This window comes from Geotrypetes seraphini, chromosome 2 (genome assembly GCF_902459505.1).
Source record: "Geotrypetes seraphini chromosome 2, aGeoSer1.1, whole genome shotgun sequence".
NCBI lineage: Eukaryota > Metazoa > Chordata > Amphibia > Gymnophiona > Dermophiidae > Geotrypetes > Geotrypetes seraphini.
The window spans coordinates 31,112,824-31,138,043 of record NC_047085.1 but is presented as its reverse complement, the minus strand read 5'-3'; the positions used below and the strand labels follow the sequence as shown (position 1 = coordinate 31,138,043).

Below are 25,220 nucleotides of genomic sequence, written 5' to 3'. Positions count from 1 at the left end.
TTTTAAAAAATAATATCAAGTTTTGGCACTTCCCCTGAAGAAGCCCGTTGGTGTGAAACGGATCAGGCCTCCGTCGGGTCCAAAAGATAAGTGCTTATATATAGTTTCATTGTAATGCGATCTGAGTTTCCAAAACTTGGACAAACGGCCAGGTTTTGGAAATCATTCTAGGTGCCCGGACAGTCTTCTAAAAAGAGATCATGTCCAGACATATGGTAACCCAAATAACCCAAGGAGGAGAGGCGCCGGCTGACTACCCACAGGACATGCCCCTCGTGGCGAGAAGCACGCTCTGTAGGTAGTCAGCTTGCGCCGGCACCTCTCCTTTTTGCAGCACCCCCACTGGTGGCTCAGGGTCCCCGTCTGGAGGGCCTGCGCTCATGTGTACATGTTGACATAATGGTATCATGTTTTCAAGTTTTTCAAGTTTTATTCGGATTTTATATACCGCCTATCAAGGTTATCTAAGCGGTTTTACAATCAGGTACTCAAGCATTTTCCCTATCTGTCCCGGTGGGCTCACAATCTATCTAACGTACCTGGAGCTATGGAGGATTAAGTGACTTGCCCAGGGTCACAGGGAGCAGTGCGGGGTTTGAACCCACAACCCCAGGGTGCTGAGGTTGTAGCTTCAACCACTTCGCCACACACTCCTCCATTGCGTTGACGTCCACACATTTCTGGATGCCCTCCAGCCGCGGCACAGGGTTAAGTGTGCAACAGCTTCTGGAAGTTTGTGAGATGCAGCCTTAGTTTCTCCAGTGGCTAGCCACTCAAAGCATATTTTTGTAGCCTAGATGCGACTCAAAAACAGGTCTAACTTGGGATGTCCTTTTTAGTCTCGAGACATTTCTTCCTATTCGGTTATTGCTACTCAATGTCCAGATTTCAGGTCCTCCTTAATACCGCCCAACACACACCCATAGAAATATGATGGCGGATAAAGACCAAATGGCCCATCCAGTTTGCTCATCCACAGCATCCACTATTTCCTACTCTCCCTAAGAGATCCCATGCTTTCTTGAATTTGGACACAGACTGTCTCCACCACCTCTACCCGGAGACTACTCCACACATCTACCACCCTTTCTGTAAAAAAAAAAAAAAGTATTACTCCTGAGCCTATCGCCTATTCTATGCAAAAAAAAAAAAAAAGTGTGTTTGTGTGGGAGGGGGAGGATTTTGACTTCAAGTACATGGATGCCCATATATTTTGAAAATAAGATAAAGGCTCCCTCTGTGTGAGGAAATGTTACTTCCCTAATCAACATCCCAGACAATACAAAAACCAAAGATTCAGGCCAAAAATGTTGGCTATGAATATCATCAATCCAAGAAAACAAATCTTCTTGCGGGTTTGGTGGACCTTACCATAAGACTAGCTTTACTGGGTCAGAACAATGGTCCATCAAGCCCAGTAGCCTCTTCTCTTGGTGGCTAATCCAGGTCACTAATACCTGGCCAAAACCCAAGGAGTAGCAACATTCCATGCTACCAATACAGGACAAGCAGTGGCTTCCCCTATGTCTCTCAATAACAAGACTGTGGACTTTTCCTCCAGGAACTTGTCCAAACCTTTCTTAAAACCAGCTACGCTATCCACTCTTACTAAATCCAGAGCTTAACTATTCTCCGAGTGGGAAAAAACCCACAAATTTCCTCCTATTTTGCTCTAACTTCATCGAATACCCCTTAGTCTTTGTAAGTTTTGACGGCATGAAAAAAAAAAAAAAAAATCCACTTGTACCCACTCTAGTCCACTCAGGATTTTGTAGACTTCGATCATATCTCCTCCTTACCTCCAAGGATGTTTCACTTCTTTCAACTTTAAAGATAAGCAAATGCCAGCCTGGCCAGTCTTAATGACCAAATTTACCATGCAGCTGCACCTTCTTGCAAGACTAGACCTTCACACATTCCTGTGTAGCCTGCTTCCAAAGTGGTTTATGCCAAGCCTTTACTTAAATAAGTGCTGCGGCCAAGCTCATCTTCACTAAAAGTAAATTTGACCATGTCTCCCCGCTCCTGGCCAAGCTCCACTGGCTTCCGATAATCGCCAGGGTCCACTATAAATGCGCCTCTTTAACTTTCAAAATCCTATATGGTATCCTCCCTCCCTTTATCCCTCTTTCTTGGAATTCCTCAAACCCTAATACCACCAGATCCTCCCACAAATTAAAACTATCCTTCCCCTCGCTAAAAGGCATTTCCCACTCAGGAAAGCTAGGGACCTCCCTCCACTTCAAAATCACTGAGCTCTGGAACAACCTTACCTCCCCTCTTCGGAACTTGAGCTCTCTCCAAGTTTTCCGCAAACATCTGAAAACCTGGCTTTTCTCAAAAAATGTAAGTCTCCCTCCAACTTAGGAATCAAGGAAACTCTTGTATCTTGGCATCCCAAGTCCTCTAAATTTTCTTCACACTTCTATCTTTAACCCTCTATTGTAGTTCCTTCCTATTTCTCCTACTGTAAACCGGGTCGAGCTCTACGAACGTGGATATGATGCGGTATACAAACCTAAGGATTAGATTAGATTAGAAGGAACAAATGGAAAAAAAACTGGATGGCAAAACAAGCTTCAACTAAATGCATCCAAAACGGAACTACTCTGGATTCGCAAGAAAAACTGCACCCAACCTCGTTCTTCTTTCTCCTGGAACAATGCAACCCTTATAGTAGCTAAGCTAAGCCTTGGAATTATACTTGACTTTGACCTTTCACTCATGAGCCATGTCTCCCAGGTAGTTATCTAGACCTGGTGGGCCAACAGTGGACTGTGACAAGAGGGATCCCTCCTGCCTCCTTGTCCTGCCAACTAAAAAAAAACAAAAACCCAAAAACTTACCCAGCTTCCCACCTCCCCTGCGTACCTTTAAAATCCTCAGTGGTCTAGCCGTGTACCAGGATAGGAAGGACCCCTCCTGCCTCTTGACCCAGCAGATTGTGCCTTCCTTTATCTCCCTCCCATCTCCTCCTTATACCTTTTATAATCCCCAGTGGTCCAGCAGTGAACCGGAGCAGAAGCAGCCTTCCCGCACACCTCGTTTGTAGAGAGCCGCTAATGATTGGCTGCCGCGTCGCGAGAACTCATGGTAACCAGTCACTAGTGGCTTGGGAGGGGCCTTAGATGTCCGAGCTAAACAGGGCCTTAGGCTACTCCTTCTGTATCCCATGTGACGCATAAGGCAGGGCCTACTGACGTCTTATTTGCTCAGACATCAGGCCCCTCCCTGTGCATCACATGGTATACAGAGGGAGGAGCCTAAGGCCCCCGAGGCCTCCATGCAAATCATTTGCATGCAAACTTGGTAGTGCATCGATCGCTAGTCCAGAATCAGCCAGAGAATCGGCCAAAGACTTTTCTGCTTGTTCTCATTTGGATGTGTGACATTTCTGCACCATGGCCAAGTGACAGCCAACCCCTAGTGGCCATTGTTGAGAACCGATGTCTGGAAAAGTTAACCAAGTACAGTGGTGCCTCACACAACGAACTTAATTGGTTCCAGGAGCAAGTTTGTTATGTGAAACGTTCGTTATGTGAAACGCGTTTTCCCATAGGAATACATGTAAAAAAAAATAATTCGTTCTGCAGCATAAAATATGCTAAGATGACATAAAAAAAGATAAATTTTTGGTTATTATTTTTATTTAGATACATCTAAAAACATAATTGTTTTTTAAAACAACACACATTTTTTTAAATTTAAAGACAGACTAAGTAGAGTCTAATTTTACAGTGAGAGGGCAGAGTCTCAGCGGCAAAAACTGGGACTTAACTGTTCATTTTTTTTTTTTTCTACCGTGTTTCCCCGATGATAAGGCAGGGCCATCAAATAAGACAGCCCCCCCTTTTTAGAAAAAAATGTAAAATAAGGCACCCCCCCCGCAAATAAGCCACCCACCGATACCTGCGCTTACCCGAATCGGGTGGTACGGTGGGTGACTCCGTGTGGTCCTTGGCACCCCCGACACGATCGGGGCAAGAGGGAGCTCAAGCCCTCTTGCCCCCCCGACTCCCCGACACGATCGGGGCAAGAGGGAGCCCAAGCCCTCTTGCCCCCCGACTCCCCGACACGATCGGGGCAAGAGGGAGCCCAAGCCCTCTTGCCCCCCCCGACTCCCCGACACGATCGGGGCAAGAGGGAGCCCAAGCCCTCTTGCCCCGCCGATTCCCCAACTCCCCGACAATATCGGGCCAGGAGGGAGCCCAAGTCCTCCTGGCCACGGCGACCCCCTAACCCCACCCTGCACTACATTACGGGCAGGAGGGATCCCAGGCCCTCCTGCCCTCGACGCAAACCCCCCCTCCCCCCAACGACCGCCCCCCCCCCAAGAACCTCCGACCGCCCCCCCAGCCGACCCGCGACCCCCCTGGCCGACCCCCACGACACCCCCAACCCCCTTCCCCGTACCTTTCTGTAGTTGGCCGGACAGACGGGAGCCAAACCCGCCTGTCCGGCAGGCAGCCAACGACGGAATGAGGCCGGATTGGCCCATCCGTCCCAAAGCTCCGCCTACTGGTGGGGCCTAAGGCGCCTGGGCCAATCAGAATAGGCCCGGGAGCCTTAGGTCCCTCCTGGGGGCAGGGCCTGAGGCACATGGTCTGGTTGGGCCCATGTGCCTCAGGCCCCGCCCCCAGGAGGGACCTAAGGCTCCCGGGCCTATTCTGATTGGCCCAGGCGCCTTAGGCCCCACCAGTAGGCGGAGCTTTGGGACGGATGGGCCAATCCGGCCTCATTCCGTCGTTGGCTGCCTGCCGGACAGGCGGGTTTGGCTCCCGTCTGTCCGGCCAACTACAGAAAGGTACGGGGAAGGGGGTTGGGGGTGTCGTGGGGGTCGGCCAGGGGGGTCGCGGGTCGGCTGGGGGGCGGTCGGAGGTTCTTGGGGGGGGGCGGTCGTTGGGGGGAGGGGGGGTTTGCGTCGAGGGCAGGAGGGCCTGGGATCCCTCCTGCCCGTAATGTAGTGCAGGGTGGGGTTAGGGGGTCGCCGTGGCCAGGAGGACTTGGGCTCCCTCCTGGCCCGATCGTGTCGGGGAGTCGGGGGGGCAAGAGGGCTTGGGCTCCCTCTTGCCCCGATCGTGTCGGGGAGTCGGGGGGGCAAGAGGGCTTGGGCTCCCTCTTGCCCCGATCGTGTCGGGGAGTCGTGGGGGGGCAAGAGGGAGCCAGGCGGAGAGAGGGCAGTTAAGCGCAGTGCCTGCGCGGAAGGATGTAGCTCGGGCGACTTCGTTGTGTGAAACGAAGTTCGTTGTACGAATCAAGACATAAAGTTCGTTGTGCGCAGCGTTCGCTGTGCGAGGCGTCCGTTATGCGAGGCACCACTGTACTTCAATTTTGCACCCAATGCATCCTCTGTTCCCTCAAGTCAAAAAAAGCCACAATGTCAGTACTAGACATTTGATACCTGCCTCTTGGTTATCTCTTACATGTTTAATGTACAGCGTTGCATATATACTGAAGCCAGCGAAGCCTGCCTGCTGAGGCAGTGGGTGGAAGCTTCTCCTCCGATGCAACTTCCGGTTGTGTCAGAGGAGAAGCTTCCACCCACACACACTCGACTGCAGGCACAGTCAGGCTTCAGTAAGTTTCATTACTAAAGTGTCGTGAAGGTAAGGGGGAGGGAAGGAGATTCTCAGGCCGCTGAAGGGTGGTGAGGTGGCGAGAGGGAAGGGTGGATGGCGGGGATGGGGCGGTGAAGGGGACAGATTTTTTTCCCCCGTGTCATTCTCTAATACAAAGGCATGCATTTGGGCTGCAAAAATCCAAGGGGGTTTAGGGGGTGAAGAACTTATGTGCATGACAGAAGAGCAGGACTTGAGTGTGATTGTATATGATGATTTTAAGGTGGCCAAACAGGTTGAAAAGGTGACAGCGAAAACTAGAAGGATGCATAGGAAAAGGTATGGCCAGTAGGAAAAAGGAGGTATTGATGCCCCTGTATAAGACTCTGGTGAGGCCTCATTTAGAATATTGTGTACAATTCTGGAGGCCGCACCTTCAAAAAGGTATAAAAAGGATGGAGTCGGTCCAGAGGAAGGCTACTAAAATGGCATGTGGTCTTCATCATAAGACGTATGGGAACAGACTTAAAGATCTCAATCTGTTTACTTTGGAGGAAAGGCAGGAGAGGGGAGATATGATAAGAGACATTTAAATACCTACATTTAAATGCGCACGAGTCGAGTTTTTTCATTTGAAAGGAAGCTCTGGAATGAGAGGACAAAGGTGATGGGCTCCGGAGTAATCTAAGGAAATAATTTTTTCCAGAAAGAGTGGTAGATGCATGGAACAGTCTCCCAGAAGAGGTGGAGGAGACAGAGACTGTGTCTGAATTCAAAAGGGCCTGGGATAGTCACTTGAGATCTCAGAGAAAGGAAGAGAAAAACGGTTACTGCACATGGGCAGACTAGATGGGCCATTTGGCCTTTATCTGCCATCATAAGCTTTGGATTCTTGCCCAGAAATAGCTAAGAAGAAAAAAAAAAAAATTTAAATTGAATCAGGTTGGGCAGACTGGATGGACCATTCGGGTCTTTATCTGCCGTCATCTACTATGTTACTATGTTATGTTACTATGTATCATGTTTCTACGTTAACCCACTTATCATATTTCTAAGTGGTGCACATAGGTAAATATAAAATCTGGGTTTTACATTTAAATTTTAAAGACAAACATACATTGGTTAGGAGGAGAAATACAATATTGGATAGGAGAGCGAGACGATGAGAGTAAGTACTTTAGGAGAGGGAATTCTGTTGTGCGATGATCGTTATTGAAGAGGGGGAACACGTCTCTAAATAAGAATTTTTAAGTTACATTTGAAGCGGTCTAATGATGATTCTTCCCGTAAATTTAAAACAAAACAAAAAAAAACACAAAACAAACCCACTGGCATTGAATTCCATAATTGCGTAGCATTTACCGAGAAAAAAATCGATGAACAGGTGGTATTGTATATGATTTGACGCAATGAAGGTATTATTAGTATCTGTGGAATAAATAGGGATTTGAACCCCCAACTTCCTTGTTCAAGACCCAAGCACTATTTTAATGAGCATAAAGGAATTTGGGATAGGCCACACAGATGAAAACAAAAAAAAGGGACCAGTAAAGTCCAGTAACAACTAGGAAAAAAACTGTTCTGGCAGGAAGGAAGATGTCGGCACTGAAACCTCACCACACAGCCAGTAAATACAGAAGTTCTGCAAACTAGAAGGCCAGCAGCAGGAAGAAAAAGATATTAATGCTTGCACAAAGGAACAGGGATAACACTGTTCTGTAGAATGTTTTGCTAATGAGTCAGTTTATCACAAGCTCAAATACAAATTGCTTTCAAACCTCCTATGAGCACACTCACCCAGTACCAGCTCCCTAACAGCAAAATATTTCACATGCAGACTATTACTGTGCTCCTTGGTAATTTACATAGTAAATCACTGCAGTGCAGCCCGGTGTCAGGTCAAAAGCGCGCCGGGACAAAGGCGCACCCAGACAATTGAGCGCAGCGTGCGCCGCTCTAAATTACAGTTTTTAGGGGCTCCGACGGGGGGTTTTGTTGGGGACCCCCCCCACTTTACTTAATAGACATCGCGCCGCGTTGTGGGGGGTTGTAACCCCCCACATTTTACTGAAAACTTAACTTTTTCCCTGTTTTTAGGGAAAAAGTTCAGTTTACAGTAAAATGTGGAGGGTTACAACCCCCCAAGCCCCCCATAACGCCGGCGCGATGTCTATTAAGTAAACTAGGGGGGTTCCCCAACTAAACCCCCCGTCGGAGCCCCTAAAAACTGTAATTTAGAGCGGCGCGGTGCGCTGCGCTCAATTGTCGGCGCGCGCTTTTGTCTTTCGCGCCGTTGTCTATGAACCGTGCAGCCCATCTAGTGTGACTAGTTGTCATACTGGGACAGACCAAAAGGTCCATCACGCCCAGTATCCCACCCAGGTCCCAAGTACCTAGCTAGATCCCAAGCAGCAAAACAGATTCTAGGCTGCTTAGCCCAGGAAGAACCAGGGGTTTCTCCATTTGAAACACATGAAGCAAAAATTTTAAATTTTCCTCACCAACTGCAATGTCACCTTGCTGATCACCATCCTGGACTCGCCTGACCCCAATCGATTTACCCGCCTCAGGTTCCATACCAGGACTCTCCTGTAGTTGTAGAGGGTCCGGCTCCATGCTCCCTTTGTCGTTTCTCACCGTCCCGCTCACCCAGGGCATCTCCAGCGGGGAAGTCACCGACAACGAAGAGACAACCTGCATTCACCGTAGGAGTTCCTTGATATTTTCTAAGCCCGAGACTCTGGAGCTCCACTGAGGGCCCAGCTGAGCTCTTTCCTCTCCGCTTCGGCATCCTGACATCTAGCGGTAAGTTTCTGAAGACGACAAGCTTATTGTCTTTTCTAGGAAATTATCCAAATCTTTTTTAAACCCTGTTAAGCTAACTGATTTCACTGCCACTCAAGGTTACTTCTCTTATGTTATTTTGAAGTGTAAAAGTCATTCCTGTTTTGCTTTTGAGTACCAAATGATCCTCTTCGATTCCCTCCTTTTGCTATACAGCAAGCATGTCCAACAGGTAGATCGCCAGTCCCACTTGGCTCCATCTCTCCAGCAGCTCGCCCCGTCGCTAGGAGAGAGCTCATGCCGGCAGGTCATCTGCTGAGGGCTTGCCGCCGCTGCTGATCCTTTGCCTGTCTTTTTTTTCCCTGCCGGCGATAATCTTGCCTGCAGGTGTATTGGGGGCACTTGTTTTTGTGCCAATAGTTTGTGGGTACCCCAGGGGGCTGCCACCCGCACCCCGCAATGATACACCACAGGTCCGGCGTCATACCTGGTGTCCTGCCTCTCAGAATCACCCATTCCTGCCACCGCCCCCAACACCCCTTAGAAGTGTGTTATATATCAGGCGATATCCATTTGCCCGGGCTTTACCTGAATACACTTACTGTATTAATAATAATAATAATAACTTTATTTTTATATACCGCCATACACATTAGTTGTATCATGTGCTGGTTGTTGGTCGCTTTATAGTTTGCTTTCATTTAATGTTTTCAGGCGGACACAGCAAAGTGTCAAGAATTTGGTGATTTTGGCAGGCTTTTCCAATTTTGTTCTAACTTGCCTATGCCTTGCCTCTGAATTGGTTCAAACCACTTTGACTTTTGTTTGCCTCTGCAATTTTATTTCGCCTAGCCTTTGCGTCGATTCTACACTGTGTGCAGAATTTATTAAATCGCGTGTGGTGGTATTTGATTTTATCTGGTTTGCTGGACAGGTGTTTTGAGTTTTTTGATGATTGTGTGGTGGTATTTGATTATTGGTGCCAGTATGATGAAGTCTTATTTTTACTTTTAGAACTGCATGTGTGGTTTTGGCATGTCCAGTCCTTGTATTGCACATCATCCAGAGGTCTTAAGTTCCCGTTGATCTTTAATTCTTTGGGACAGTGACAGTTTTGGACCAGATTCAGCCAGTGTTTATACTAACTTAGCAGATTTGGCCTTCTTACATCCAGCCACCCTAGTATAACGAAGTGTTCCAGAGAAGAGTAAAACCTACCACTTTCATGATGAATGGGAAATGGACTACTTCTTCATCATGAAAGACAAATGTTGTCTAATTTGTAACGCCCCAGTATCCTTGCCCAAAAAGGGTAATCTGGAATGTCATTATAAGGCTCTGCATAGCAATAAGTTTGATGCTGATTTTACATCCGAAAGTGAAATTCGTAAACTGAAGCTCAAAGAACTTAAATCAAAATTGGCTACTCAGCAACAGTTACATTACATTACATTACTGATTTCTATTCCGCCTCAACCTTGCAGTTCTGGGCGGATTACAAAAGAGACATCTGGACATTTTCAGGATGATTACAAAGAGACTTCTGGCCTTTTCCAGAAGAGTTACAAGAAGAACAACATTTCCAGAGGAGTTACAAGAAGAATGGTGTAGTATAGTTTAGGGAATGGGATACAGCAAGGAGGATTGGGCTATTCCAGTGGATATACAATTCGGGATGCTGTACAGATAGGATATAGTGCAGTTTCAGTATATATGCAGTTAGGGAAGCAGTTGACAAGCTTGGGCTTTGAGGGGAAGGGTAACTGGTGAAGAAGGGAGGATGGGGGGGAATCCAGGTTGGAGTTATGACATCTGTATAAATTTTTTGAAAAGATGGGTTTTGATTTCTTTGTGAAAAGATTTGAAAATCGCTTGTTGTCATCAGCAGGTTGGAGATGACATTCGGTCAATGCAACCATAGCATCCTTCAAGGTATCAACCTGATCGCAAAGAAACGCAAACCTTTCACTGAAGGGGAATTTGTAAAAGATTGTTTTCTTGAAGCAGCTGACAATCTTTTTGAAGGATTTAAAAATAAGAAAGAGATCATAGCTGCTATTCAAGATGTGCAATTGTCAAAAAAAACACCGTCGTGCGGTGAATAGAAAAGATGTGTGGAGACAACTGAACAATTGTTGGAGGATGTTTCAAATTGTGTTGCTTTCTCACTCCCAACTGGATGAATCTACAGACATAAGAGACATAGCCCAGTTACTAGTCTTTATCCGGATGGTTTTTAAGACTTCAGTGTTAAAGAAGAACTACTTGGAATGATTTCTTTAAAAGGGAGAACTACCGGTCAGAAAATATTCAGTTCTTTCCATTCTTTTGTGACAAAGTGTAATCTTCCATTGCATAGACTCGTTTCCATCACTACTGAAGGAGTAAGAGCAATGACAGGTGAGGTTAAGGATTTCATAGCCCTCTGTAAACAGCATGACAACTTCCCAGATTTCCTTTCTTACCACTGAAGCATTCACCAGCAAGTTTTGGCAAGCAAGAGACTCAATACAAAGACTGTCAAGGACATCACTTTCAAAATTGTAAATTCAGTTCGTGGAAGATCACTTCCAAGATGGCTTTTCAATCTTACTCTTGATAAAGGGGAGCGGAAATCATTTTGGACACAGATGTAAGGTAGGCACAAATTTCTGCAAAGGTTTCGTGATTTGCTGAATGAAATAAGAAAGTTGTTTTTTTTTTGAAGGAGAGGGGAAATGACCAAGCAGAGTTGGAAGATGAGGAGTGGTTATGCGATCTGGCATTTCTCGCTGACTTTACAGGCAAACTAAGCGATATGAACCTTGAACTACAAGGTAAAAACAAATGCATCGGCGAGATGAGTACAGTTTCATCCTACAAGAGCAAATTTGAGCTCATGTTGACCAACCTTGCAAACAACACTTTTAATCATTTTCCTAATACGCAGGACCATCTGGGACAATAACCAAATTTTGTTTTTCAGAACGAGAAGTATGTGACAGAAATCTGTCCCGTTATCCAGGAATTTGAAAACAGATTCTGCGACTTCACCCATTCAAAGTAGATGAGGGCTTTAGGTAGGGAGACCAATGTTGGACGCAGTATTCCAAGTGGGGTCTGACCATTGCCCTAATGCCGCTTTATAGGGCAATGGTCAGACCCCACTTGGAATACTGCGTCCAACATTGGTCTCCCTACCTAAAGAAGGATATAAAACTGCTGGAGAGGGTGCAGAGACGAGCAACTAAACTAGTGAAGGGTATGGAGAAACTGGAATATGAGGATCGACTTAAAACACTGGGATTGTTCTCCCTTGAGAAAAGGAGACTGCGTGGGGATATGATCGAGACCTTCAAAATACTGAAAGGAATTGACAAAATAGAGCAGAGAAGATTATTTACATTGTCCAATTTGACACGGACAAGAGGACATGAAATGAAGCTAAGGGGGGGCAAGTTCAGGACTAATATCAGGAAGTTCTGCTTCACATCTGGAATACTCTCCCAGGGGAGATTATTGCGGAATCGACAGTCCTAGGCTTCAAAAGCAAACTAGATGCATATCTCCTTGAGAGAGGCATATAAAGATATGGTTGGATATAAAATAAGCCAGGTGTATACCTAGCAGGGCCTCCGCGTGTGCGGATCGCCGGACTTGATGGACTGAAGATCTGATCCGGAGATGGCGCTTCTTATGTTCTTATGCATTAAAGAAACTACAACTTGTTATCAGTGAAAATTACTCATTGAACAAGCCATCTCTTGAAAACGAAATATTAACTCTTAAAATGACATTTTTCTCAAGACCCGTGCTGAGCAAGAATCGTTTTGGAATTTTTTGCAACTTGAGATGATGCAGTGAAACTGTACACTCCTGTTTTAACTTATTTGTTGAAATCTGAATTTTCCTATATGAAAAATGAGAAAGTATACAACGTTCCAACATGACAGATGAACATCTCCAGGATTCCCTGAGACTGGCCCTCACGCAATAGTCACCCAACTTCAAAAAGCTGGTGGATGAAATGCAGGCTCAGACGTCTCACTAATGAGCAAGAGCGAAATATTAAAGATTGTGCAAGACCAGCCTGGATCAATACTCGACCTAAATTTAACACAAATTACTCAATAAAAGTTAAAGAAAGTTATTACTCAATAAATCTAAGAAAAAAATGTACTTTCATTTCCCCTCACAGTTCTTACTGGATCTTCGTCTGTTTTGTTTGTGCTTAATTTGTGTAACGGCTGACCATATCAAGTAAATGACAGAAAGTTCATTAAAAATGGGGGGAGGGGGAGGGGAAATACTCCAACTTTATTGGGTTAAAATTTAATTTGATACTTAAATTTTCATGGTGGTAGATCACCGGCACTTTTCGGAAAAAATATTTCACGACCTGTTCGAAGTTGGACATGCCTGCTATAGAGAGTGTGTATTTGAAGCCCACTATTTGGCCCTGCCTTCACTAGAAGGCATTCAAGCATCTGCCTCCCTTTCTGTGAAAGAGGCCACAAGTGGATTTTCTTTTCCTTTCAGCTTTATTCCCATCCCGATTTTACAGTTCTCCCTGTCTTTAGAAAAGAAATAAATCACCTTGGTCGTTCTTAGATTCATATGTTCATTCTGCCTCGTAGACACTTCTACCTCTCTTTTTCTCCCTCTTTCTCTTTCTCCTTCTTTACCTTTCTTTTTTCTTTTACTTCATCCTCACTTTCTTTTTTCTTTTACTTCATCCTCTCTGCTTATCTACCCTTTCTATTTCTTTTCTTAGCAGTTTCAAATACTCTGAATTCTTCTTAATAATTTGTTATATGCAAATGAATGCAATTACGGTTTCTTTTGTTTCTACATCACTATTTCTTATTCAATTTTCATGTACTTGAACTGCTTTCTGTATATTATTTATAATATTCAATAAAATTATTGAACTTAAAAAAAAAAAAAAAAGAAAAGAAAAGTTTGCTCATTAATACTTTAGAGATGTTGAATATTTTATGTTATCTCCCCCCGATACTGGTCTGAAGACCAGTGCGTAGCTCACAAACTAAAGCCAAAAGGGTAAATAAGGGAGGTAGAGAAGAGAGGGGTGGGGTGGGGTGGGGGGGAAGAGTAAGATATTTAAGTTTTCCCCTACTTCTGGAGAAGGCTCCATGCCACTTTGGTTGCCTTCCTCTGAACTGCTTCGTCTTTAGTCAGAAAAACCAGGAAAAAAAAACCTCTACGGTTCAAACAGAAACAAAGAAACCACAGTGGAGATATGCAGGGATGTTGGTGTGCAAGTTATTCATCAATAATGGAAATCTGTGCGATGGCTCGACACGCGCATGTTTCGGCCAATAACATAGAAACATAGAAACAGACGGCAGATAAGGGCCCACGGCCCATCTAGTCTGCCCACCCTGATGACCCTCCCTTACCTTTGCCTAGTGAATAGAGCCCACGTGTCGATCCCATTTGGCCTTAAAATCAGGCACGCTGCTGGCCTCAATCACCTGCAGTGGAAGACTATTCCAGCGATCAACCACTCTTTCAGTGAAAAAGAATTTCCTGGTGTCACCTCGTAGTTTCCCGCCCCTGATTTTCAACGGATGCCCTCTTGTTGTCGTGGGACCCTTGAAAAAGAAGATATCTTCCTCCGCCTCGATGCGGCCCGTAAGATACTTGAACGTCTCGATCATGTCCCCCCTCTCTCTGCGCTCCTCGAGCGAGTATAGCTGTAATTTGTCAAGCCGTTTTTCGTATGGTAGATCCTTGAGTCCTGAGACCATCCGGGTAGCCATTCTTTGCACCGACTCCAGTCTCAGCACATCCTTGCGATCATGCGGCCTCCAGAATTGCACACAGTATTCCAGGTGGGGCCTCACCATGGATCTATACATAAGATCCTGCCTCAGGAGCCTTATAATTAAGAGTGCAATTGCTTGCTGATCGTGTGTGCAGAGACTTGTATCATTATCTCATTAGTATTAATAACACTTGGATGAGGTGTTTTATACATTATATGCTACTGGGGGGGGGGAGATAATGTCATCCCCTGAGATGCACAAAACACAGCCTTGGTTTGCTATGTAGCTGATCCCTCCCAGCCTGTAACGCATAAGATGATTTTTTTTTTTTTTTTGAAAAGGTCACTTATCTAAATATACATTTTAGAGGTAGATGTGCAAAACTTAAGTTAAGACATTGGGATAAGAAGCAATGTTCTGTTATGGATTAAGAATTGGTTACTGGACAGAAAACAGAGGGTAGACTACACTTCTCTCTCTCCGTATTCGCTGCGATAGGGGATTAACAGACCCTCGAATGCAGAAAAACCATGAATAACTTTTTCATATGTTATTCGCTGTTTTCTATTAAAAACCATCGTGAAAGCCAGCCGAGATCCAAGATGGCTGCCCCTATCCGATTGCTTCCATGCACAAATACCATGCTATGGGAATTGTGCTGCTATCTGGACTACACTTACTTTTTCCACTGTTCTTAAAAGGAAGCCTCAGCCCCACCACTCCTCCGCAAAATAGTTATTTTGTTGCGAGATTGCGAGATTGTCGGGGAGTTGGGGAGTCGGCGGGACAAGAGGGCCCCATTGGGCTCCCTTTTGCCCCGATCGTGTCGGGGAGTCGGGGGGGCAAGAGGACTTGAGCTCCCTCTTGCCCCGATCGTGTCGGGGAGTCGGGACCGCCAAGAGGAAGCAGCAGGACGCCGGTAGGAGCTTCTACATGATGGGGGGGGGGGGGTCGGGAGGCTGTGGGGGTGCGAGCGGTCCTGCGGGGGGGTGTGAATCGGACGTCGGGGGGGGAACTATGTAAAAAAAAAATTTGTACAACGCGCTCACGCATATAACGCGCAAGGGTATGCGCAGTATGTAAAAACCACGTATAACGCGCGCGTTACATGCGAGAAAATACGGTATTCCACATATCAGCAAAGGTGGAAAGAAGAGGAAATGAGAGCTGGCATAGTTAAAAGGTGACATGAAAGAGGCTATTAGAGCCAAAAAAAAACCATCCTTTAAAGAATGGAAAAAGGATCTGAATGAAGACTGAACTGGCAAGTTAGATGCAAAGCACTGATAAATAAAGCTAAGAATGAATATGAAGAAATTCTTGTAAAAGAGGCAAAACAGAACAGAACTCGCCATAGTACAGCCCCGCTTTAAACCCGTGGGTTATAACCACGGGCTCGCAACAATAAAAGCTTTAAAAAAAAAAACCCCAAAAAACCCACGAGATCCCCACCATACTCTCCCCCTTCAACTCCTCCATCTTCTGGGTTTATCTTGGGTTTATCACTGGTCAAGAGTGAGAGAAGTCAGGCAAATGTCAAACTCCGATTGGAGGAGTGTGCTGTAAGTTCTTTTATGGTCACACTTCCGCATTTTCCTTATCTACAGATAGGGAGTGAGAGGGAAATAAGAAGAGCAAGCACATGCGCAGACCATCTACAGGCAAAGAAGATGGTTTGTGCATGTGTCTGGATCGCTCTGCAGTGATCTGTGCAGTCACTGTGGGGCGTGTCTCCGATTGAGTCAATTTGCATGCAGACTCATTGTAAATCAGTCTCCCGGCCACGGATCGGATCGATAAGGTTAGTGAATCTATGCCTATGATATCAACCAGATGTTGAGCTTTGGTACAGTTTAAAGCAGTGGTCTCAAACTCAATCCCTTTGCAAGGCCACATTTTGGATTTGTAGGTACTTGGAGGGCCTAAGAAAAAATAGTTAATGTCTTATTAAAGAAATAACCATTTTGCATGAGGTAAAACTCTTTATAGTTTATAAATCTTTCTTTTTGGCTAAGTCTTAATAATAATATTGTCATTTATAGCTAAAGAGACATATGATCAAGAAACTGTTAATTTTACTTTTGTGATTATGATAAACATACCGAGGGCTTCAAAATAGTACTTGGCGGGCCGCGAGTTTGAGACCACTGGTTTAAAGTGAAGGGTTTGGGAGGTATTGATGGTTTTTTTAAACACATCACCAATTACACAGGCTTAACACTTCCTATTAAGACAGCAGCTGAATACTGCCTACCAAAGAAGCTTTAAGCCTGAAGGTGGGGCCATAACAGAACCAAAAAGATGGGAGATAGGACAAAAGCAAGACAGAGTAAACAAAAGTAATTTTCACACTCTGGATGATACAGTCCAGCTAGCCCAACTAGTAACATTTGGCTATGAACAATAGAAAGTAATCCTATCCAGGCTTCCTCTGCCTGCTGAGGAGTTAAAACAGCTGGCTAATAACCAGGTACATAGGTGTTAGAACATGAGGGGGGGGGAGCATGCCCCCTGGCCCCCCCCCCCAATAAAAAAGTGTGCGTTCACACGGTGTTCTCTTTAATAGGTCATTGGCAGTGATTCTCACACACTGCCTGCCACTATTCCAGAAGCCTCCCCTCTGGCAGTTCCCCGTTTCTCCGCAGCAGAGGGGAAGCTTCTGGGTTAGCAGCAGGAAGCATGTGATAGAGTTGTGCATGGGAAAAGAGGGAGAATATTGGATAAGATGGTGGAAGGGAGGGAGAGATGATGCATGGGGGGGTGGAAAGAGATGTTAAACCCAGGGCACTAGGGAGGGAGAAAGAGAGAGATGCTGGACATGGGAGTGGTTAAGCAGAAGGGAGAGATGTATAGGAGGCGAAGAGGGGAGAAAAATGAAGTGTTGAATCCAGAAGCAGAAGGGAGTAATGTCAGACAACGAGAGTGAGGGAAGAGAGGAAGAATGCTGGACCATGGGGGGAGAGCAACAGAGAAGGGACAGGGAAATGAAAAGGTTACAAGGACGGGAAGGCAAGAAAGAGCAGATGCTAGGCTAGAAGAGCCAGTACTTTGAGATGTGCCTGCTGAATGGAAGAAAGTGAAGGTGACGAAAGCAGAAACCAGAGACCAAAAGTAAAATAAATAATAAATACTATCAATAATTTTTTTTTCTTTAGGATAAACAGAAAATGGAAATAAGTTGATCTTTCTTTTAGACTAATTTTAATATATTTTTGACAATCTTTTGGAGATCACAACCCCCTTCTTCAGGTCAGGTCAGGCCAAAGACAGGTTACCATAAGTGTAGTATACTGTTCTGACCTGAGGAAGGAGGTTTTGGCTTCTGAAAACTAAATTGAAAAATGTATTGATCCAATAAAATGATATTTTACTTTCCATGTTTTATTTCTGTTTGTTAATTTGCTTTGACCTCTCTCTAAAAAAAAAAAAAAAAAAAAGATCCCAGACTATAAATGATAAATTAAATGTTTCTGTGTGGTTACCATTATGTAACCACAAGGGCAAGATTGTTCTCTGTAATGATTCCGACGTGGTGGAACGCCCTACCGAAGGAATTAAAGCTAGAAAAAGGACACCGAAAAATTCAAGAAAAGGATAAAGACTATCCTTTTCTCAGACTATTTCAACTGAAACTGAGCCAACAGAGGGAAAAAGCAACAGAGGAAAACAGCAGGCTGTCCCACCCCCACACAGGAACATGATAGGAGAAGAGGACATCACATGACATGTCAAGTATGCACATAGTAGATCTTTCCAGAAATGTTTAAGATATAATGAATATAGTAAACACAACTAAAATAAATTAGGATGAGTGTAACTAGAATTGTCTAGGATGAGAGTATATAGGATGAATATAGTACACATTGCTAGAGCTATTTAGGATACATGTAAATATAGATTACCGTATTTTTCGCTCCATAAGACACACTTTTCCACCCAAAAGTGGGTGGAAATCTCAGTGTATCTTATGCAACGATGATACAAATTTTTACCCCCCCCCATACCTTTTTTAAACACTCCCTGCCCCATCGTATCTTTTTAAATCCCTCTTATAGCCTGCAGGTCCAGAGTGCATCAGCACAGGCAAGAGCGATCTTTCTGCGCTCCTGCCTGGGACCTTGCTGCTTCCTGAGTAGCTGCCGTCCGTTCTCGCAGGACTCGCTAGAACTGACGGCAGCCATTCAGGAAGCGGCGCGGGTCCAGACAGGAGCGCCAAAAGCTCACTCCTGCCCATGCCGGTACCAGGGTGGGAGGGGGTGGGGGGAGACAGGGTGCAGAGCCTGGTATATATTAGTACACAATTTGGTTCAGAATGGGGGTTTTTTCTCATTTTCCTCCTCTAAATCTAGGGTGCATCTTATGGTTCAGGTGCGTCTTATGGAGCGAAAAATACGCTACTTAGTTGTAAGGGTTAACCTATTTAGGAAGGTGTAAATATAGCATACTTAGTTAGAATGGTTAACTGTAATCTTGTATAAACATAGTACACACATATAATAATGTAATAATGCAAACATGATGTCCTAGCCAAGTAGCTAGGAGGCCGACAATCACAGTGGAATCCATCTGAATCTGTATTTAAAATCCATTACAGATATCTTTGAAAACCACTCTTGACTCCCCAGTCATTAGTAGTGGTATAGATGTTTCCAATAAAGATATGTGTATATGAAGAATGAATGGAAGAAATGGCATTACAATTAGTACTATTATGGGGGTAGGGTCTGGGATAGAGCTTTTGCCCCCTCCCACCCCAAACAAAAAGTGTTCCGTTGCCTATGACTAGGGAGATACCAGTTCAAATCTGAAATGCTTCTGGTGATCCCGGGTAACTCACTTTAGCTCCCATCACCTCAAGTACAAATGTAAAAATTAAGACCACTGGGGACAAGAAATATAAGCTTATCAGGGATTGATAAGGGAATTAAAATCAAACCCAATCCGGAATTGTTATTCTCGATGGACTCAATCCCCCGGGTGTCCCCGAAAGGCTTCAGAGGTTTTTTGGCCCGGTCTTTCCTTTTGGGAAAGAAAACAATATTACATTGTTGGATTGTATCGGATCCGCCAACGGTGTCACTCTGGAGAATTCTGATGCTTCGTCAAGCATCGATGGAGTGTATGTCCTTGACTTCTTTGGACACTCCTAAAGGCAGTACATTTTGTTCAGTTTGGGAACCCTTTTGGTTAACGTTGACTCATAAAGCTCGAAATAACCTGTTGAACCCGTAATAACTTGATTGATGGAGGATGGATTCTTGTTACTTAAGGATGTTGGGGAGGTGGGGTGTTGGGGACAGGGAGGGGGAGGGAGGAGGGAAGATATCAGTTTGAAATGTGTGTATAATGTTATTTCTGTTTCATTGCAAAATCAATAAACATATTTAAACATAAAATCAAACCCAAAAGATGAGGTGCCCATAGGCAGAATGGAGAGTAGAAGCCAGAATTCAAAGGGGGGGGGGGAGGGGGTGAACGGTCAGCGTGCCACAGCAGTGTCCTAAGGTGCTATTGCTATGCCATATGGACCTAAAATAAAAAGCCACAAGCAGGTCCCTCTTTAGCCTGGGTACACTTCTCCCTCCATATCCACGGTTTCAGCATTCGGGGGTTTCGATTATTCATGGTTTTTAGCTTGTTGGCTCCTCCCCCCCAATTACATCAGCTCGCATAGAGAATTCGCCGATTCCAAGCGTTTACGGAGAAAAATTGCCGATTCCCGGCACTTTCCTTACCGTGTGTTGCCTCTCCTTCAGGAACAGGCCAGGTCTCCCAGCATGTTATTTGGCGTTTCACCATATTCATGATGGTTTTTAATAGAAAACAGTGAATAACATGAAAATTATTTGCGGTTTTTCTGTATTCACGGGTCTGTTAATCCCCTATCACGGCGAATACGGAGGGAGAAGTGTATTTGGTGCCAAAGTTGAGATGCTATTAGTTTTCTTATCCCCATATATTGGCCTGTCCTACAGTTTGAATAAGTTTGGGGAAGCTCTGTGGTAGTGTGACCCCCCATAACGCTTGAACCAAGCAATGAGAACAGACCATCACACTGCTCCCTTCTTTCATCCATGGAAACATACTGAGACATACCTCGACTCACACTGGGGCTCCAAATTCAAGCAAGAATACTATTTAAATTCTACTGTCTATTATTTAAATCCAGCCTACTTGACCAGCCGCCTAATCCAAACTACCACAACCAGACACAGGAGAACCCAGACACCATCCACATATCCTCCAATCAGAGACTGGAAAAAAAATGTACAATGGCCTTCAGGCAGCAAAACTAGATCACCAACTCTTCAATCTACTAATCACGACCCCAGACTACAAAACTTTCAGAAAAGAAATAAAAACCCTGCTATTCAAGAAATCCATGAAGACTAATTAACACCGTATGAAACATTTCAATCCTCTGAAGCAACCCGCTCTACTCTGTAACACCTCTGGACATGTCCAGAAATCCTCTTCTGTATTCCGCCTTGAACTTCAAGGTAATGGCGGAATAAAAATCACTTAATGTAATTTTAATTTTGTATCAATAAACATTATCGTTTTACCCTCTGGAAGTCCTGGGACTGATTCCACAGTTGTTTTGCTGAAATAGATTAAGTTAACATTTTCCGAAAAGTTGTTAAAATGGGAAAATAACCTGATCTCCGAAGGAAGCTCAAGATCAGTGGGCACCCCCAAATAAACCAGGCCTCCAGCCCTGCCGATATTTCGGAAACTGAACTCCCATTATTATCACCACACAAATAGCCTGAAAATTAAAAATAGGTGCCAAGGGCTCCGAGTGACCTTCAGGATCTATTGTTTTTGATGTTGAAAGCAGTGGCTACTGCTCTAGTGGTGCCTAGTGGCTGGGTCACCATTGAGCGCATTAGGGAGACAAAATACCAAGAGAACGGCGTTCAGATTTTAGACCAAGAAAATTATCTAGCATGCCAAACACCTGCCATTCTGCTTCTTTGTGGCTGTGCTTCTCTCCTCGGCAGTCTAGTCCTGCTTATGTAAAGAGGATTAAGTGACTCGGCCAGGGTCACGAGGAGCAGCACCGGGATTTGATCTCACAACCTGTGGGTGGAGAGGCAGCAGGAGCTCCGCCAGGGAGCCCACAGCAAAGACATAACAGAATAAAGCCTTAAAACAATGGTGGCAATGTCCACCTGGTTCAGATAAGCTTTGCCTTTCAGCCATAATGAGTAATTTGACTATCACACTATTTATGAAGGGATTTTGTTAGGAAATATATTTATAGGCACCATTTTTAATGAACTACTTAGATTAAACATTAAGTTTATGGGTACTATTTCGTAGTTAATAACATATTATCAATTAATAAATTATTTAAAAATTAAAAAGTCAAGTAGAAACATGATAGGAGGTGGTGGGCATAAATGATTACACGGGAACTTGAAATGATATACAGTACTCCCCCGATAATCGCGGGGGTTCCGTTCCAGGAACCCCCGCAAATCTAAAAAAAACGCGAATACGGTTTTTCACGGGGGAGCCCAAAGAGGGCAGCAGGAGAGCAGCCAGAGCGCTGTGAGCGCAGGAAGTCACTCGCGGCACGCTCCGACAGGCTCTTCCTGCGCCAAGTCGGGCCTTATCCAATCAGGAGCTGCGTGTCAAAGCAGCTCCCGATTGGATAAGGCTCGACTTGGTGCAGGAAGAGCCGGCCGGAGCGTGCCGCCAGCGATTTCCTGGCGCTCCGGCTGCTCTCTCCTGCCTCTCCCACTGCCCTCTCCTTGTCGGTGGTTCGCGGTCGGAAAATACCGCGAATGACCGGGACCGCCAACCGCGAACGACCAGGGGAACACTGTATACATCATAAGAGATTCTAAGGATTGACGTCTGTATAACTGATATTGCCCAAAGTAAAAATTAGAATGATATACAATAGAATCTTTATAAAAGATATGTGATGAGATATATAATGGTATTTGTCATCATAACATTAGAAATTGACAAGAATCTCTATACTTATGATCTTTATTATTTAGGGAGCTCTCAGCATGCATGCAACAGTGTATTTACCGATTTGCTTTACCAGTTACTAGTGCTGGTCAGACATGTAATTACGTTGTATGATCAAATTCGAGAGCACACAGTTTCAAGAGTGGGCGGCGGCATGGACAGGTCAGAGGTCGTGCTAATACGAACATAAGAACAAAGTTGCCATAACAGGAGAGGCCAACGATGCATGAAGTCCAATATCCTGTTTCCAACATTAATAATAATTATTTTATTTTTATATAGCGCCAAAGCCATAGTAGTTCCAGGCGGTTTACAATTAGAAGAGCTGGACAATCAGCGAAAATAATTACAATGAGTCGAATACATGTAGAGAGAGAGAATACTTGTGGGAAAGGAGACAGAGTAATAGTCACAATGTAGGGACATTCAGGTCACAAGTAAGCCCGAGGTCATAATGCCGTTGTACAGATCCATGGTGAGACCCCCATCTGGAATATTGTGTACAATTCTGGAGGCCACATTATCAAAAAGATGTGCCGAGAGCTGAATCGGTTCAGCAAATGGCCACCAGGATGGTCTCAGGACTCAAGGATCTCCCGTATGAGGAACGGCTGGGTAAGTTGCAGCTGTACTCACTCGAGGAACGCAGAGAGAAGGGAGACATGATCGAGACGTTCAAATATGTCACGGGCCGTATCGAGGTGGAAGAAAATCTCTTTTTTCTTAAAGGACCCACGGCAACAAGAGGGCATCCGTTGAAAATCAGGGGAGGGAAATTTCATGGCGACACCAGAAAATATTTCTTCACCGAAAGGGTGGTTGATCGCTGGAATAATCTTCCACTACAAGTAATTGAGGTCAGCAGCGTGCCAGATTTTAAGAAAAGATGGGATTGGCACGTGGGATCTCTTCATGGAGGGAGTTAGGGGGTGGGCCATTAGTGTGGGCAGACTAGATGGGCCGTGGCCCTTTTCTGCCATCATTTTCTATGTTTCTAAGTACTTGGCAAGATCCCCAAGCAGTAAAACAGATTTTAGGCCGTTTATCCTAGAAATAAGCAATGGATTTTCCCTGTCTTAATAATGGCTTATGAAATTAAGGAAAAACATTAAAACGCTAACTTATGGAGCAGCCATTGAGTTAAGGCGTGCAAAGCAGGAGAGTTGCGCGTTTAAGATTTACACGTGTAAATGCCGATTTACACAGGTGTTCTATAAGGGCAAATCACCCACACAGCTAGGGTAACAGAATTCACACTTAGGACGCGTTTTATCCTGGAGCCTAGTTTACCAAGGTCAAATGTCATTTCTACAAGCTTTGGTGGTTCAACATATGAAGTCATGCAAGTTTAAATATTAAAGCCAGCCCTGGACGCCCTGCTGCAATACAGGTATTTCATCCCAGACCAGGCACCCATGACGGACGTGACACACGACAGCGAGGTCGAGTCTGCTGACACTCTAGAAGGGCTGGGCCCGATTTCGATAGCCACAGAGGCTCCCCTCCTCCCCCTTGAGCAACTACAGGGGAGAAACTACATTACTGAAATGATTTCCAGAAGGGAAAGGCGCAACCACGCCTTTCCAGCAAACGGATTCAACCTTGGGATAACAAAACTCAGTCCAGAGTCTAGATTAAAAAAAAAAAAAAAACCAGAGCACTTTCCTCAAAAGAGCATTTTTTTGGTTGTTGTTCAAGACTTCGACTCCCCAGCAGGGGCTCAGCCCAGCAGGACACCGGTTGCTGGGCCGAGGAGCAAACAATCCTGCACGATTTAATCTTGCCGTCTTAGACCAAAAGGTTGCAATTTAAAAAGTAGTTTTTTTAAACTAAAACCGTTCACGACATCCACCACTTTGCGACGGGACATCGAAAGAGGGAAAACGCCATATAATCGTAAAATAAAATAAGTCCTTCGGAGGGTTAACGTAAAATCTGCAAATTTAAAACCGAGGCAAAGCCTCGCCGCCGTCCCACTCGCTCCTTTGTAAGCGGAAACCAAATGCTCTGCGGGCTCGGAGCTCCCCATCTCCCTAGTGGAAATTGCAGGGCACCCCTCCCCCCCTCCCCCCCTAGTGGAAATTGCAGGGCACCCCTCCCCCCCTAGTGGAATTGCAGGGCAACCCTCCCCCCCTAATGGAAATTGCAGGGCACCCCTCCCCACCTAGTGGAAATTGCAGGGCACCCCTTCCCCCCTAGTGGAATTGCAGGGCACCCCTCCCCCCTAGTGGAAACTCCAGGGCACCCCTCCCCCCTAGTGGAAATTGCAGGGCACCCCTCCCCCCCTAGTGGAAATTGCAGGGCACCCCTTCCCCCCTAGTGGAAATTGCAGGGCAACCCTCCCCCCTAGTGGAAACTCCAGGGCACCCCTCCCCCCTAGTGGAAATTGCAGGGCACCCCTCCCCCCCTAGTGGAATTGCAGGGCACCCCTCCCCCCCTAATGGAAATTGCAGGGCACCCCTCCCCCCCTAATGGAAATTGCAGGGCACCCCTCCCCCCCCCTAATGGAAATTGCAGGGCACCCCTCCCCCCCTAGTGGAACTTGCAAGGCACCCCTCCCCCCTAGTGGAAACCGCAGGGCTCCCCCCACCCCTGCTCTCACCTGGCCTCCGCCTTCCCCCCGGACCGCGTTCCCGCTTCTGGCGCTCCGATCAGCTTCTAGGCAAGACCTCGCGCTTTCCAAATCTGTCGCCCTAGCCTTGCCGTGTGGACTTTATACTCCCCTCCCCGCTCCTCCTCTCCCATGCAACGCTGGCTCGGAGCAACGTGGGCATCGCTGTTCTCGCGTCGCCTGCCCCCCCCCCCTCAAATCTCTTCCAAGGTGCACGTTTTCGTAGCAAGTCAGATTTAATCCTCCCCCCACTCCCCGAAGCTCTCGTCGCTAGATATTATGTTACTTTACGTACAGTTCGGGGCCTTATTGCTTCCGTTCTTCCTCTGCCGTTATCACGGGCTTAGACCGAGCTTAAATATGTTTTCACTCTTCAAGTGACTTCCATCAATTGGATCTTTGCTCATTTTTGAATGTGTTTTTTTCCTCGATTAGTCCCAGTTCTGGCCAAACTAGATTTACACACAGCCAGAGCCCTTGCTGGTTCCACTCCTCTGGGAGCCAGAGGGC

General features: G+C 45.5%; 1 protein-coding gene across 1 annotated transcript in view; it reads right to left on the bottom strand.

Annotated features, from left to right (window-relative positions):
• The window catches only part of NDRG1 (N-myc downstream regulated 1), a 123,029-nt gene extending 98,206 nt beyond the window's left edge, over window positions 1–24,823 (bottom strand). Inside the window, exon 1 of the mRNA XM_033933256.1 lies at window positions 24,702–24,823. The gene's annotated coding sequence lies outside the window, so the exon portion shown is untranslated. The remainder of the gene's footprint in view (window positions 1–24,701) is intronic.
• Between the last annotated feature and the right edge of the window lie 397 nt (window positions 24,824–25,220).